This window comes from Onychostruthus taczanowskii, unplaced genomic scaffold, assembly GCF_017590055.1.
Source record: "Onychostruthus taczanowskii isolate IOZ18803 unplaced genomic scaffold, ASM1759005v1 scaffold7, whole genome shotgun sequence".
Taxonomy (NCBI): Eukaryota; Metazoa; Chordata; class Aves; order Passeriformes; family Passeridae; genus Onychostruthus; species Onychostruthus taczanowskii.
The window spans coordinates 12,543,952-12,559,417 of NW_024504786.1; positions in this window are offsets into that span (position 1 = coordinate 12,543,952).

The following is a 15,466-nucleotide window of genomic DNA, read 5'->3' on the forward strand; positions in this document are numbered from 1 at the left end:
AAAAAACCCGAAGTGCTGTTATAATCTGAAGTCTAAAATTTTTTCAGTCTTCACTTTAACTTGTACTGTAAATCCAGAGGTACCTTCAGACACACAAAAAGCCAGCTTCTTTTCAGCAAGACTCCTTTTTAAGACCATGCCTCTGTCTTGTGGTTCCTAGTGTTCCCAGACTAGAACATACAATAGGAAGAAGCAATTCCTAAACAACACAGAGGGCTCGGGAGTCTGAGGACTCCAGAACAAGAAGAAAACCAGCAAACCATGGCTACTTTAGTGAAGACTTGTCTGAAAGAATCAGAGCTAAGCTTGACAAAATAAAGTCTCCTCAGGAACTAATCAGTTCAGTAGATAACATTAGCTGTGTTCTGGCAGACTAAGCTGGAAAAGCCTTCCAGCAAGATGCTAACACAGTGGAGACATGGTGCTACTCATTTTGGCCAAGGCAGCCTTATTTTCATTATTCTGCTTAGACTAGACTTGACACAAGGAAAGAGTGAGAAGCTAAATGATTACCAAGACAGCCTTGAATACTTCTAGAATGTATGATTCCTTTCTCTGTGCCAGAGGAAGTTTCTGAACAAAGACAAATTATCTTATGCCAATGGAATATAACCAGTATGAAGACTCTTGACAATAGACAGTCTGAAATTATTAAGCAAACATTTTTCAGGCACATTAAGAGTTTAAGGGATATTCAGTGACCTTAGGAGAACTAAGAAGGTCCCAGAAAAGCTCAAAATTTTGCTAATGATTAAATATGAAATAGTCTTCCAACATTTAATATCATAAAGGAAGAAACAAATGAACACAAGTCTCTAAAAGAGTCATTCAAGTAATTGTCATGTAGACCTTAAAACTGTTTAACATGAGATTAGTCTATTTCAAATTAAATTAATATGCAGGCCCCTTCAAAATTAGGACTTCCAAAAACTCTAAGCTATACAAGATCTACCATACCATGAACTCCTTTCAGTTTCAGCAGATGATTTGCCGATCAGAATTTATTAACCAGTAAAAAATAATTTTAAATCATGGAACTTGAATGTTGTTCCCAAGGACCTACATAGCGGGAATGATCACCAACCTGGATTTGTACAAGTAAATCTGAACAGATGAAGATCTAACTGCTTGTTATCTACCACCATTCCATTAAAACAGATGTAAGTGGAAAGGATGGCAGAAAAGACAGGAGAGGAAACAGCAGCTTAGAGACACAAAAAGAGTTTATCTATAAAGACCAGGAAAGATTTAACAGTGCAGTTTTTCAAGCCTGTATACACTGACCAAACAGGTACAAGTGGAGAAGCTGACGAAGTGAGGGTACTTTTCTCCTTTCAGGGAAGTCCTAAGTTCTCCCATGGGAGCTCCAAATTCTTTGATGACTTCTGTAACAGGCTATGAGGCCATACACCTTTGAACCGTAGCGTGTACATGCAAAGAGTGCTCCTATTGAAAGGAGCATAACTGTGGGCAAAAATAAAGCTGTGAGCATTCTTTTTCAACTAAATATAGAAAGCAAAATTTAATAAAATATAGCTTTCATAACTTCCATGGAAACAAGTATGCAGTATTCACCTCGAAGAACCTGTAACAAACCTTTGTGGCACAGTATACAGCACAAATCCTTTACCATGTCATATGCATAACTCTGCCTGTATTTGCACAGCATGCTCTTGTGTTAGTCTTAAAAACAATATTTATGACAGAAGTATACAGAGACTAAAAATGCTTTAAAAAATTAAAATCTCATCTATTCAGAGATTCTTTAAATGAAATAGAAATCTGAATTCTTCCTCTGTTTTGGGAGGCTACACTGAAGATTTTGAGCCAAGAAACCATGGAAATTATCAAACTGAAACAAAATTGCACCGCATTTCCTTGCACAATAATTACAACTGAGGTAGTGCAGGAGTCACTAGCATTAGGCTTCTCTATAAATCAAAATATTCTGAGGGAATAAGTCACCACAGATTCTTTCTGTAGAAAAAAAATTCTTTATACATGAACACAGAATAAAAAATGCACAGATACAGCCCAGAAAGAAACCAAATTCAAACCTAACAGAAGAAACATCAGTGGGATAAAACCATACGAGAATTAATTTTATCACAGTAATTTACAATGGGAAAAGACAGCAGTGACAATTTCAACGTGTTTCTCTGAAATAACAGAACTCCCTGAAGCCACAGGAAGGACAGATGCAGGTACCTTGTTCTTCCCCAATGTATCTATCTGTAAAGAAGCTGATCTATGTCATGTCTGCTTTCCAGAAACAGATATAAACACATGACATATGGACAAGATGAAGGCAGCATACACATATAGCAAGGTAACCTTGAGCTCATTGTGCTTTTGGATCCCCAATGACTGCATTACCTGAACATATTTGACAAGAGGATATGAAGGGAATAGAAGGTCATTATAAAACTCAAGTGACAGATTCACCTGATAAAACAGAGATTAACATGAGTCACTGGTCATCAGACAAAAACCATTCACACCAGTTTTCAGCTGAACTTACAAGAAATACCCAAATTTTGGGAACTTTGTCTGCAAAATGATAGTCTTTCCTGAAGAGATCTGTTAAGAATAAACCACATTAGAAAGCTAAAACAGTGGCCACCAAGAAGAATCTGGGTAACTTCAAAAATCTTGGGAAGTACTAATTAGGTGCACCAAAAACTGAGGAATTACTGTTAAGAGTAAGATGTAGCTACAATTAAATCTAATCACCTTGATGTATGTTACAGACATCAGACTAAAGAATGTAAAAGTAATTCAGACTTTAAAATCTGTATTCAGATATGAATGTTCAAATAATGTAAAGCACTTCCATTTAGAAACTAAGATAAAAGAGAACCCACTTGCACAGAGGGTACTTTAGAGTGGCTTGTAGATCACACACATTCACAGTGAGCCACTCTTATGAATGTGTTTACAGAGCACACACTAGAAGAGAGTTTATAGAAACAAAGATTTTAGATCTAAATTTAAAAATATGTTTATTGTTATTCAAAGCTAAGTTATTCATTACTCAGCCAACATATTGGAGCAGACAATATTCTCTCACTTCCTCTGGGTTTTCTCTAATCTTATCTGGATTTCTTTCTATGCATTTCTAAGTAATCAAAGGTTATAAGCTTGATATTTCTGAGTTAAAAACATCCCTAGTGTTCCTACTGTTTCTTTTTGTATATATTCTTTCTTTTAGTGAGTCTCTAAACCAACGATAAAAGAAAAAAAATCAAATAAGATTATTTTAATTAGAATGAATCAGCAACTTGTTTTTTTCCAATGTATTAAGCAAACATTCCTCTTAAGACACCAATTGATCTAAGCTGGTGTTAATAAGGATAGACAATTCAATGCTAGGCATTCCTTCAGTAGATGTGCAAGTTCAGAACTGTGGTAATGAAGCAAAATTCAAAAGCATTTACATCAGCTTTCAATAAGGAAAATTATTCAAAAAACTTCATTTAAATTATGTACCAAAAGAAATCTCAAACCTAAACATACTCACAAGACATTCACAAATAGAATTGTTAAAGCATTTTCTGACTGAAAAGGAAAGTGTGTCAAAATTTAAAGCTGATTCAGAAATATCACCGATTCAACAAACTTCCATCAGGGCACTGGCAGAGTACCCACCAGGGCTGGGATGGTTCCTGGCTGGGACCCAGGCTCCTGCAGCCCTCTCACTACTAAGTGGGGTTTCCTAAGAATCAGGGGGCCGAAAAGTCCTCAGAGCTCTACAGGAAAGTGCCAAAACCCAGAACAGAAGCTAAGCTGAAGCATCAGAGACTCCAGACGGAACACTGTGGAGTCAGGGGCCTGGACAGTAGGAGATGCCAGCCCCAGCACCAATGCTCTTCCTGCACCTGAAGTGATGCAGATTGAGGCCCCAGGAGCCTCAGCTGAATTCATTGCTGTCAGAGCTTTCACATTTCATGCGCCAATCCTGGAAGCCTTGGCTTTCCAGCTGTGCTGGTAACCCAGGCTGCACAGACATGTAAATTCACTGGGAAATTTCTTTACAACAGGAATGTCTTTTTTGGAGTTATGCTTAAAAACATAAGTCACGTCTTGACATCATGACTCCATAGCATGGTCTAAGTTTATTTGTATTTGATTTAAACTACTCAGCTCAGGAATTGCTATCTGTGGTACCACTAGCTGACCGTGCAGTTAACTACCATCTTCCTGGATACATTTTATTCTGCTGCATATCCATGAAGTGGTTAACTGCTCTAACACTGATTTGACCAGATAACTGCTTCTTCTGGGCTGGATTTCTCTCTCTTGCTAATTAGCACAGTGTAGCTAAACTAAGAATACATCACACTTACCAATAAAGGCAAAACCTTGATGTATAAAGGTGAGGCTATTTTTTTTCTTGACAGAATAAAAATACAGATGGAAAAAACATGGAATTTTCAGACAGGTGTGAGGGGAAATGAGTGGTAGCTGCACTGTTTAGTGCAGAGAAATATATATGATGTGTCAACACATGGCAAAGTGTGAAGAATGTACGCCTGCATGTATAAAAATTATATGCATTCACAGTACCAAGCAATTTGCAGCTAAATAGTGGCTATTGTGGTATCTATTAAATCCATAAGAAAATCTGCAGTTGCTGTAAGGTTTGGTTAAATTTTAACTTCAAATTAGTCTGCAAAGATACTCCTTCCAATCCTACCAACTCATTTATTCTAAAGAAGGAATCATAACCTTATATTATGTTCTGTGGGACCACTGCTGATACCCTAAGTACTTCTGGTTTCCTAGTAGACCGATTTACAGCTCTTGCTTAGGACTTGAAAATTAGTCTTTATCAGTGAGACAAATAACAGGCATGGAGAAATTCCCTAAAAATTCCATTAATTACTCTATGGAAAAAGAATGTCATTGCATAATAGCAAACAGAATTTCCTACTTAGCATTACTTAGCCCATGCTTCTTCTGTACATTTTCTAAAAATCATACATTTAAATCAGTATAGCAACATAAAACCTGATATCTTATTCTGATAGGAAAGTTGGGAGCACTACAGTAGTGTCTGGCATTTAAGATTATTTCATTATTTTAGGCAGGTAAGGTTTGGGGGTTGGTTCTGTTTCATTGAGTTGTTTGGTTTGTTCTTCCACTTTATTATTTCCTAGGATCCTAAAAGTGTGACTGCTTGACAGAGACACTTGGTTCTGGGCACTTGCTTTCTCTCATTATCTCTGAAAAGAAAAAAAAATACCTCTTTTGTTCCCCTTATCGGTTCACTACCTTATCCAAATACTCATTTCTCTTTTAAGAAGGAAAAGACAACTGAAATCATGCAGAAACTATGCCTTACATATTAAGAAAAACATTATCATTCAGGCAAAGTGCTAAGTACTCAGATAATAAAACTGAATAATTTTATTTCTAGGGTTTTTCATTTCATGTTTTTTCATTTTGAGCTTAAACAATTTAGGAAAGAATTTTGTGACATAAAAGAAACATTTTCTGCACAAAACTTTGGGATTATGTTACAAATAATTTATCTGTATTCAATCGTGATGTTTTTATACAATATCATTAGCAAAAAATAAAATAAATGGTGACATTTCAGATGGTGTGAACCAACAGAACTCTTCTGAATCCTATGGAGTTCTGCCAATTTCCACATTGGCTGACAGTTTGGACTTGAAACTTATACCATAAAATCAGAAAGAAATAAATTTCAAATTCTCTCTCCCTAAATAATGAAATCCCAAAGAAAGAAAAAGCCTTTTATCCAAACAATTTTAAAAGAATGTGATAAATTATATGTATTTGCCTGTTACTGCATCTAAGACACATTTCTGGCAAAGAATAATGTCAGAGGTGAAAAATGCATATTGCAATAAATGCAATGGGGCTTTTTGGTTTGAGAAATAGTTTTTTAAACTTTATTAGGTGATTAACTTTTCCTTTCCTTTTGTTCATAATGAAGTGAAAATTCTATACTCCCATGAAACACACAGAATTTTTTTCTTTCCTCATCCCTGTCCATATGGTATGACAAGCTTGGATCCAAAACATTTTCTCATGAGTGAGGGTAAATGCCTGATCATTATTTTGAGCATATGGTAGCATTTTTTATTGTTCTTCTATTTATAAATAATTTTTTAGCATTTATTAAATGATATAGAACAAATATGCAGCCTTGTTCATATATAGAGTGAGCAAGCATTCTGTGTGCTCTGCTTTACCAGACTGTCCAAGTATAACAATCATTAGAGTCACCCCCAGCTGTGAATTGTTCAAAATAAAATGTATCCTACAATCTTAATTCCTTATTAAATTTTAAAACATTAAATATAACAATTTTGATCTCCAGTTCTAAAATATTTCTATACTTCAATATTTCAAACAAACACTGCATGACATGCACAAAAATTCTCCACCAGCCCTGCTCTCTGTCACTTATCCTCTCCTGAGCTCATCAGCTTTCACAGGAAAGAACCTGGCCCAAGAATACTGAACCTTGGTGTAGTAAAGATCCATGTGACAAAAGGGTATCAAAACAAAAAGCTGCATCCTACATTACAATGAAAAAATAACAAAGAAAACCCTACACATAAACCAGCAAGTACAAGTTGTCTTTTCATGTAAAAAGTGTATCAGGACTCCTCTTCAAGGGCTCTGTAGTCAAACTGATAGACAAGTAACTTTGGGACTTTATGTAAAAGCTCTGAGATTATTCACTGTAAACTCTCAAATCAAGTGACATTTGTTAAATGCAGGCAACAGAAGCATCATATGATAATCTGGAAGGATGATAATCAGGGTTACTGCACATCATTAATAATTAGGCACCTGCTTTAGCAGGAGAAGACTCCTTGCTTTCTGTGCAGTCAATATAAAGACAGTGGTAGGCCCCTTGGAGACTGTTCTTTTCTCTCAGCTGGCAGTAAAAGGCACCTGGGGCACAGCTGAATTAGGTGGATCACATTAGTTGTGTGAATTTTCCCTTGACATACAAAAAATTATAGGTTTTAATTTAAAGAGCAGCTGCCTTTTCTTTTTTTTTAGAAATCAGGCAGAAGGCGAGATAAATGGTTAATGGCAATGGCTTGGGAAAACTGATTTTGATGCTGCAGGCAAAATTGTCAGCTCATCTAAACCAACATAGCACTTACTCTTTCAGAGAGCTCTGCAGACTTGTGAAAGCCCAGAATCTGGCTGTATACACAGCCAGGGAGAACACTGATTAACAGCTAATCTGGGAAGATAGTTATCTGGAAGGAGTGCCTGTAGAGAGGGTAGATCCACTTTAGGTAAATTCTAAATTGTTCGTCTCTAAAATAAATGAGCTCAACATTTCTAGCACTGAGGACCAGGCAGTGGTTTTGGGGCTGTCCTTCCACATCACTTTTTTAGTTATGTTCAAAGTGTAAGTTCATTCACAAGAATGGCTTTTGCCTGATGGATTTCAGGGGCTACCATTCTATATCTACGCATAAGCAAACAATGCTGCAAAAGAAAAACTTTTATAGGCTCAATCACACCCAAACAAAAGCATCAGAATCTATAAATAAACAAAATGAGCATACATCCACACCTTTATTTTTGCAGACCTGGTGCAAGTACTATGCATCAAAATGCAAAGATACAAATTGTCTGTACAGGATAGCCCAAGCAAGCTTCATCAGAAAGGGAAAAAATCTGTAGAAGTAAAACCAATTAGTCAGGCATAAAGAGAGAACACAATGAACACTCCCTTCTCCCAAATCCTCACCTGCTCTCTGCAACAATGTAATGGCACCAAATCAAACTAAGTCACCTAAAAGGTTACTTCCCACTCCTAATTTCCATCATTTTTCTTAAGTTAAATTCATGCCTTTGGTATGTATATCTCCATACCAAAGAAACAACAATTTCAGGAGGCATATTACAGATAAGTAAAAAAGATGTTATTAAACATCTCTAATCATAATGGAAAGAAAATTAGCTAGATCTTTGAAATAATATTTTTAAACAAATAAAACAAAACCAGTTAATTTTTCCAAAGGCCCACAGCAATTTCAGGGTAGCTGCCATCAAGATAAGTCAGACAGGCTGTCACCAAGTAAATGTACGTTCTGCCTGTGAAGATTGCTGGTCCCTGAGGAAGCCATGACTCCAAAATTATTTATATTTGAGAAAGAAACCCTTTTTTATTATCTTTCATTAAAACAGCAATTTATCATCGCAACATAACTGTACAAGTCCTTAGTGATTCATTTTACTGAATCTCAGAAGGAAAAAACCTCCAGTAGCAAGACAAGTTTTACAGGGTGAATTTCTCAAGAGCTTAGTTCACTGGTTTGATATCTGCAAGCCAGAGCTATTTAGGTTTACACTCAGTGTCTGACATGTTGAAGATTTTATTGCATTCAGAAACTGGCAGAGTACATACTGACAAAAATGTGCAAGAGGCAAGTGGAGAGTGTGTTGGCAGATTCTTAGTTCATTTAAGGCTACAAGAATAGCACTCAGACATCTCAGTCAGCTAAGCAGAATTCTTAACTTTCAGTTTAGACAAGTATTAGGAATGACCAAATGTAAAAGGCTTAAGAAAGTAACTTTCTTTTCTTTTTAAATATGGTCTTTTTTCTCATCCTGTTTTGTTTTAAATCTCAATTTCTTGCTATAGCCCACTGCAGTTCTATACATAAATGCTAAATATACAAATAATCTTAGTATGAGGTAATTATGTTAACCACATTAGAGCTGGCACAGGAAAGGAAGGAAAATTGTTGTAAATAATTTTCTTAAATTATAAACAATTGCTATTATTGCTGAAATAATACCTGAAGATTTCCATTTTCGCAAAGAGTTGTGCATATTTTGACAAGGACAAGTTCCCTCTTAAGTTCTGTGAGAATTTTTTCCTTGTAAGCAGGCCAAAATATACTACACAAATATTGCCCCTCGTTGGTACAGAACTCCAGCAACACATAGCTCACATCTTGGACAGATCCTGGAAACACAGAGGAGCATGAAAATGAAAAGTAATAAGGGTGGGTGGGGGAAGGAATCATTCCAAACTTTTCAAGCTTCAAGAAATGTTAAGTTTGGGTCCAGTTCAAGTTTTTCGTGAAGATTTAACTCAGTTTTTATTTTCTTCAAAATGCCTGAGCACCCTTAGGGAGTATTCTCTTCCTAGAGAGCTCTTGAAAAACCATATTTTTCCACTGACAAAAGGATCAGCAAATGAACTCTGATGCCAAAAGCTGGAAGTTAAACCAGTTACTGTGGCAAATCCCATTCCCATGTTTGTTCCTCAAAAAGGCTTTTTTTTCTTTACAAGGATTTTAAGAGATTATGCAGAACTTGAATATTTAGTGATCCCTCATATTTCCAAATGAAAGTGACACTTTTCTATTATACTGCATGCAATGAAGCAAAAATTACTTCTCTATGCTTTAGTTTCAAGACTCTTACACACTGAAGTTGTTCCTTTAAAATATATTTTCTAAAGACATTTACAGCTAGAAATGTGCTGCTGATCCAAAACATCAAGAAAAGGAACAGAGGAAGAGGGAGGATCTCTGAATAATTTAAAGCAGCCTCCTCATTCAAAAGTCATTCTCTTTTTAATCTCTCACACTTTGTAGCCAGTATGCTGGGTTCTGGCAGAAAGTCAGGAAACAATATATCTGCAGCTTTAGAACAGGATGAAAAGAAACAACAAATGGACAGGAGTCACACTACACTACATGTTGTACTTCTACACAAAGTTTGTTTTCCAGATATTTGTCTGCATCCACAGGTAGAATTCACTGCTTGAGGGCCGAATATCTCTCCACCACATGCCCTACACAGGGCATGAGTATGCGTGGGCACTCATGAGTGTGAGGACACACAATCTGTTGTGCTAGAGCAGATGTCTTTGATCAACCATTGGTACTTGTGTTATTTTTTATAATGAGTTCTACTGGAACAAAAAACTGAATGAAAATAAATTATCTGCATCATTAACAAAGACAACAATTAATAAACAACTGAGCTGGGCCAATATTGCCCTATCCAGAATTTATGAAAAACAGGCTTTTCTCTAACAAATTCTAATACTTCCTCTTTTTTCTATAATCACTTTTCAAAAGTCCAGAATGGCCCATTTTAGAGGATCTCTTAATGAATCCAATAAGGGAGGCCACTTGTCTTGAAGAAGTACTTCACAGACCCTTGGAAGAATCACATAATATGGAGAAGAAAAACTTCCCAGGCATTATCTATTTGGAAGATGAATACAGAAAACTCATCCAGTATTAGGAGTGCATTAAATTATTGACTGTTTCAATTTTTATTATCAAAAGTATTCTCAAATTTTGGCATGCTATTTACCATTTACAAAGGACTTGTTTGTGCTCCTTTGCTTCCCCCTCAATTTTCCTCTTCTTCCATGACATTTTTAAAAGAATTCATGCGAACAAATGCAATATCACAAACACAAATTATTTTCTTTTACTTTGCATTAGCACTTATAACATAGCAACACCTCATCAACATTAAGCTTCTGAAAGACCACCAACATTCATGAACCACAGTGTAACAGTCACTAACACCTTCAGTAATTGTTATGGAATTCTGTTTTGGTACAGAAGTGATCAGATAATTATTTCCCAAGAAACCTGAAACTTTATTCTCAAAAGCTTTAACTTCCAATAGAGCTTTCAAATAACTTTGGTAAACGTGGCTAACTGTGAAGTTCTAAGCACACAAGTCACTTCTGACTGTCATTGCTCATGACAACAACTAAAGGCTCCTCCACAGACAGCCATAATCAATGTGAATGAAAAACAGGACTGGATTTCAAATCTGTCCAGGTGTCATTTACATGGTACAGTTATGCCACAGGAAAGAAATCAAGAGATTCAAAATACAAAGGAGATGGATAATTGTAGAAAAAACAAGTCTGGCAGCTACAAGGGTTTCACAGATATGTCAGTGGTTGCTAAGCACATACCTGAGCCTAAGCACTGCAGTATAAGGAGATACCAAAGGAGAAAAACAAGCTTGCAACCTTACAAGCTTTCCTTTAAAAATAAAGTAAATCTGATTGTATCCTTCCATAACACTATACTGTTCTCCTAGCCACCCGTTTTCTTAGGCACATGTGTACATTCTTAACCTGAAAATTCATGGCAAACAAATCTCTACAAAGCAATATAGAAAAGTGCATTGCAGTCAGACAACATACTCTCCTGAAGTCATGGCAGTCTCTAATCCATGTGACTAATTTGGAGCACTCTCCAATCACACTCCAGTGGGGCTTCCACTGCCCAACATGGCAAACCAGTAAGTCAGATGTAAGAATCGGGAGAATAGTTTAACTGCTCATAGTGCATGCTACTTTTCACTGCATGACCATTGAAAAAGTAAAGTCAACCAGGTTATGTAGTCTCAAAAAATTTAATTGAAAAGACAGTGTTGTGCAATCACTTTCACATCCTAATACACTTTAAGATGGAGACAGTGACTGTGTATGGTAAATCTGTGAACAAAGAGGAAAAGAATAAATAAAAAGGCTTGTGTGAGAAACAATCTTCAGAGATGACTCAATTGCTGTATCAAATTTAAAAAAATATACTGTTTTAAGGTGGCTCACTCAATAAAAAAATCAAAAAGTATTATATTGACAAGAACAAAGATTACAAATTTTCACTCAATATATAATGGAAAACATTGTGTAGAACATAAAAAATGCATTCATGAAGCTCTTAGTCCCTACATTTAAATCTAATATAAAGCTGAAATTTATAATCACATTCTCAGTAATTAGTAGCACAGCTTGGGAGAGGAAACTGATAGCAAGTGCAACAATGTAGGCATCAAATATCCAAAGCATCTTGCTGATGCCATCCTGTCTACTATTTTATACTAACTTAATGACACAGAATAACAACAAAAACTTCTTGAAATCGTTTAAATAGCAAATAGCAAACCTTTGACATTGAATTAGTACAACCAAAAAAAGCAAATCAACTGCTATGTGTATTGCAAGTAGTTACACACACCCCATTTCCATAATTGGGGAATACTTTTAAACTTGCAAAATTCTTTCATGGTAAACTTACTGAAAGTTTTACATATCAAAGTTTTAACAACACAGGAAATTCAGGGACAATAGAATGTGGGCTGCACATCACAAATTACTATCAAGCATGACACAACACAACAACAAACAAACAAACAAATAAAAAAGACCAAAAAAAAGCACACACACAAAAAAAAAAAAAAAAAAAACAAAAAAAAAAAAAAAAAAAAAAAAAAAAAAAAACCAAACCACTAACAGGGGGATGTCATATGGTAGCCAGTAATGTTCAAAGAGGGATAGATAGAACTCTAAATTTCAGTTGAAATTTTCAAATAACAAGTTACCTCCAAAGCTGCATGCAACAGGGAGATACTCTGACCTAAAATGTAATTTTGCCTGGGTGTGGTTCATTTATTGATCCTGGATGTATTCATCCCTTTTACACAAAATTCCTCTGTCCTGAGTAGTTGAGGACTGTATTTTTGTAATTCTCTGAAAAGCATTAAGAAACAAAATAAAACCACAAGTGGAAACAACTTGAATTTGTGGGGGATTTTGTGGACACTTGAATTCTGAAACCAAACAAAAGGCTAGAAAGAGTTCCAAGAGGTTTGTGCAAGTTCTTAGGCTCTACAATCAATAATACAATGAAAAATAATAGCTCCTTCACTTATAGCCATGCTACTTAACCAGATAACTCTCTGTCCCTTTCATCTTAAAACACATAATTGGCTTTTCAGACTCCATCTGTTTTGTCAAAATCTAGCTAAAGATTTTATAAATAGAGCATTAAGTTGTTAACTGTAAACACATCCACTGAATTTCAAAATATCCGTAGAGCAAAAATTCAGAAACAGCAGTTACTAGTTTTCTTTTCTCTATTTAAATTATCATGGCCTTATGTGTAAAATGTAAAATCAAGTTGCATTCCTGTAACAGTAGAAAGATTGTCTTTTAAGCAATTCATATCCATCTCAGACTGTGGATTCTCCTTATGACAATAAGTTTAGTCATATTACAATATTAGTCACAAATTTAGAAGCTTGCAAATGACATTTTTAGAAGTAAAACTCCCATGCTATTGGAAGTATGCAGGATGAAAGGGAACTTTATTTTTATTTTATGCCTGAAACTCACAAGTATTAAACAAGTCAAAGTGTATATTCACAAGAAAATAATTTATTATTTTTATGCATTTTTTGCAAATATTCCTTTTATTAAATCTCTAAGTGACTTTTCCAACCCCTGGTAGGATTCTTGAAAATACTCAAGGAACTTCCACTGAAAATAACACTGGACTTTTCAATGTTGATTTGCTTAAATTAAAAAATGAAGTATTTTCTCTGTAATAATCTTTCTCCCCACATATAACTTCTGTGTATAGATGATATATGATCATTATTTATTATTAATATTGTTATAAACATCTATTTCTAAGGTGTATTAATACATCTTTTGGGAATCTATGGCTTTCAGAAATACAAAATGAACTACAACAAATAAAAGTGACAAGCAAATAAAAAGTCATCCCATCTTGAGAAATAGATCCATACACAACTGACCAAATAACACAGATGCAAAGGAAATCTTTAGTTTTGTGCCCTCTTCTGGAAACACGACCCATCTACCTTGTCAGACAGAAAAAATTAGAATGTCCTGTGAAATACCTCTTCATGCTCCCTGTGGAGATAACTCTCTTTCTGTCCAATAAAGGTTACTATTTCTAAACATTCTCACCTACATTGTAGGACAACAGGTGAAATTTAACTGAATTTAATTTCCATGTGTCTTTGGGACTGGGATCCATCAGCAAGATGTCAACTCTGCCCCTCAGTTAATGCATCAGCTGGCCACTTTTAGAAAGGCTCTCAGATTACTCAGAGAGAAAATAAGAATAGTGAATTCATTCCACTTTGCAGTGGTGAAAATATTTGTGTATGAGCAGGACAAAGGAGTGAGATCCAGGATCTGAAATTCACAGAGTAAACATACAGGAGGAGTATCTGTTTTCTATTACACCACTTTGAATTGTATTATTATAAAATATGTTTTGCTATTGTCCAGCAATTTTTACATAGAGCAGAATAATTTATGTTTGGTTCAACATTTTCCCGAGAAAGCATCTGATCATGATTTGAACACATGAAGCACACAGAGATACCATTCCACTTAGTAAGTTGTTTCATGGTACAGTAAATGCCATTTAACATTTGTCTCATTTCAGCTGCCAGTCCATCATTCTAACTGCACCTTTACAATATTCTACTTTTCCTGCACAGTGAGTGCCTTCTAAATTTATTTTTTAAAAAGATTATACACATTAGGTTTTCTACAGCTCTTGTCTCAGACATTTTCTTCACTATTGGTATAATCTTGGTAGTTCTGTATCATCTTTTACCTTTATGCATCTCTTAAGTAAGTGATTTCAAAACAGTATAAAGTACTCTTCTACTGCCATTTTACAGAGATTAAGAAACTTCTGTATTTCCAGCTTGTATTTTTGTGGATGACACAAGCCTCCTTATCACAACTCTGATCTAGGGGCTCACAATCAGGTGTTCACCTGCACTAACAACCTCCTCTACCAGAAGCCCCAGTTTTCAGACCACCATTCTCCATTCTCTCACCTTGTTCCTAGCTAGAAACAGCATCAGTTGGGAGCAAAGCACTTTTGTTTTGGAGTATTGCAATAGAAAATTATAAAAAAGATTCCAGGTGATTGTCCTCATCCTGCTGCTTTCCGAACTTGTCAGTCTTTTAGCCATCATGTATTTCATCAGCAGTTGTAGCACTAAGATGCAAACACAGCTTGTAATTTGTCGCGCTGTAAGCTTATTCCACCATTCTGACTGCCCATCTTAAATATAGGAAGACCATAAGCATAGTCAGATGGTTTTACTGGTTAAACAAAAGCAAAGCCATGTGAAATGGAAATAAAGTAGAGGCAGCCATGAACTCTCATTTTTTATTTTTAATTACCAGGTGAGGAATACAAACACCTATTGGTTTTGTGGTTCTTGGGCATAGTCACATTAATAAAATTCTTTCATTTGGGAGTCCACTAGGTCTTTCCTTCAGTACCTGGTACACATTGTTCATTTTGACAGTGCATTTGTTTCACATTTGCTTTTGAGCACATAATAATCACTTCCTCCTCTGTGTCCTACTTTTGTAAATAAAGCAGAAAAAGCAGTTTTTCTTCACTGAAAGAGAAGTTTTTTATCAGTAAATTTATTTAGGCACATATAAGAAAATAGCAACACTTCTGTCCGTGCCCTAAGTTTCTGTTGTATGCAGATTAGTTGTTTATTTAAACTAAATATCTGAAATATGATATGCAAAACCTGTAACAATAACTTAACTTTGAAGTTCCATTCTGAAGAAGTTAGGGTAAAATCAAAAGAAAAAATGAGGGGTGTTAAAGCCAGA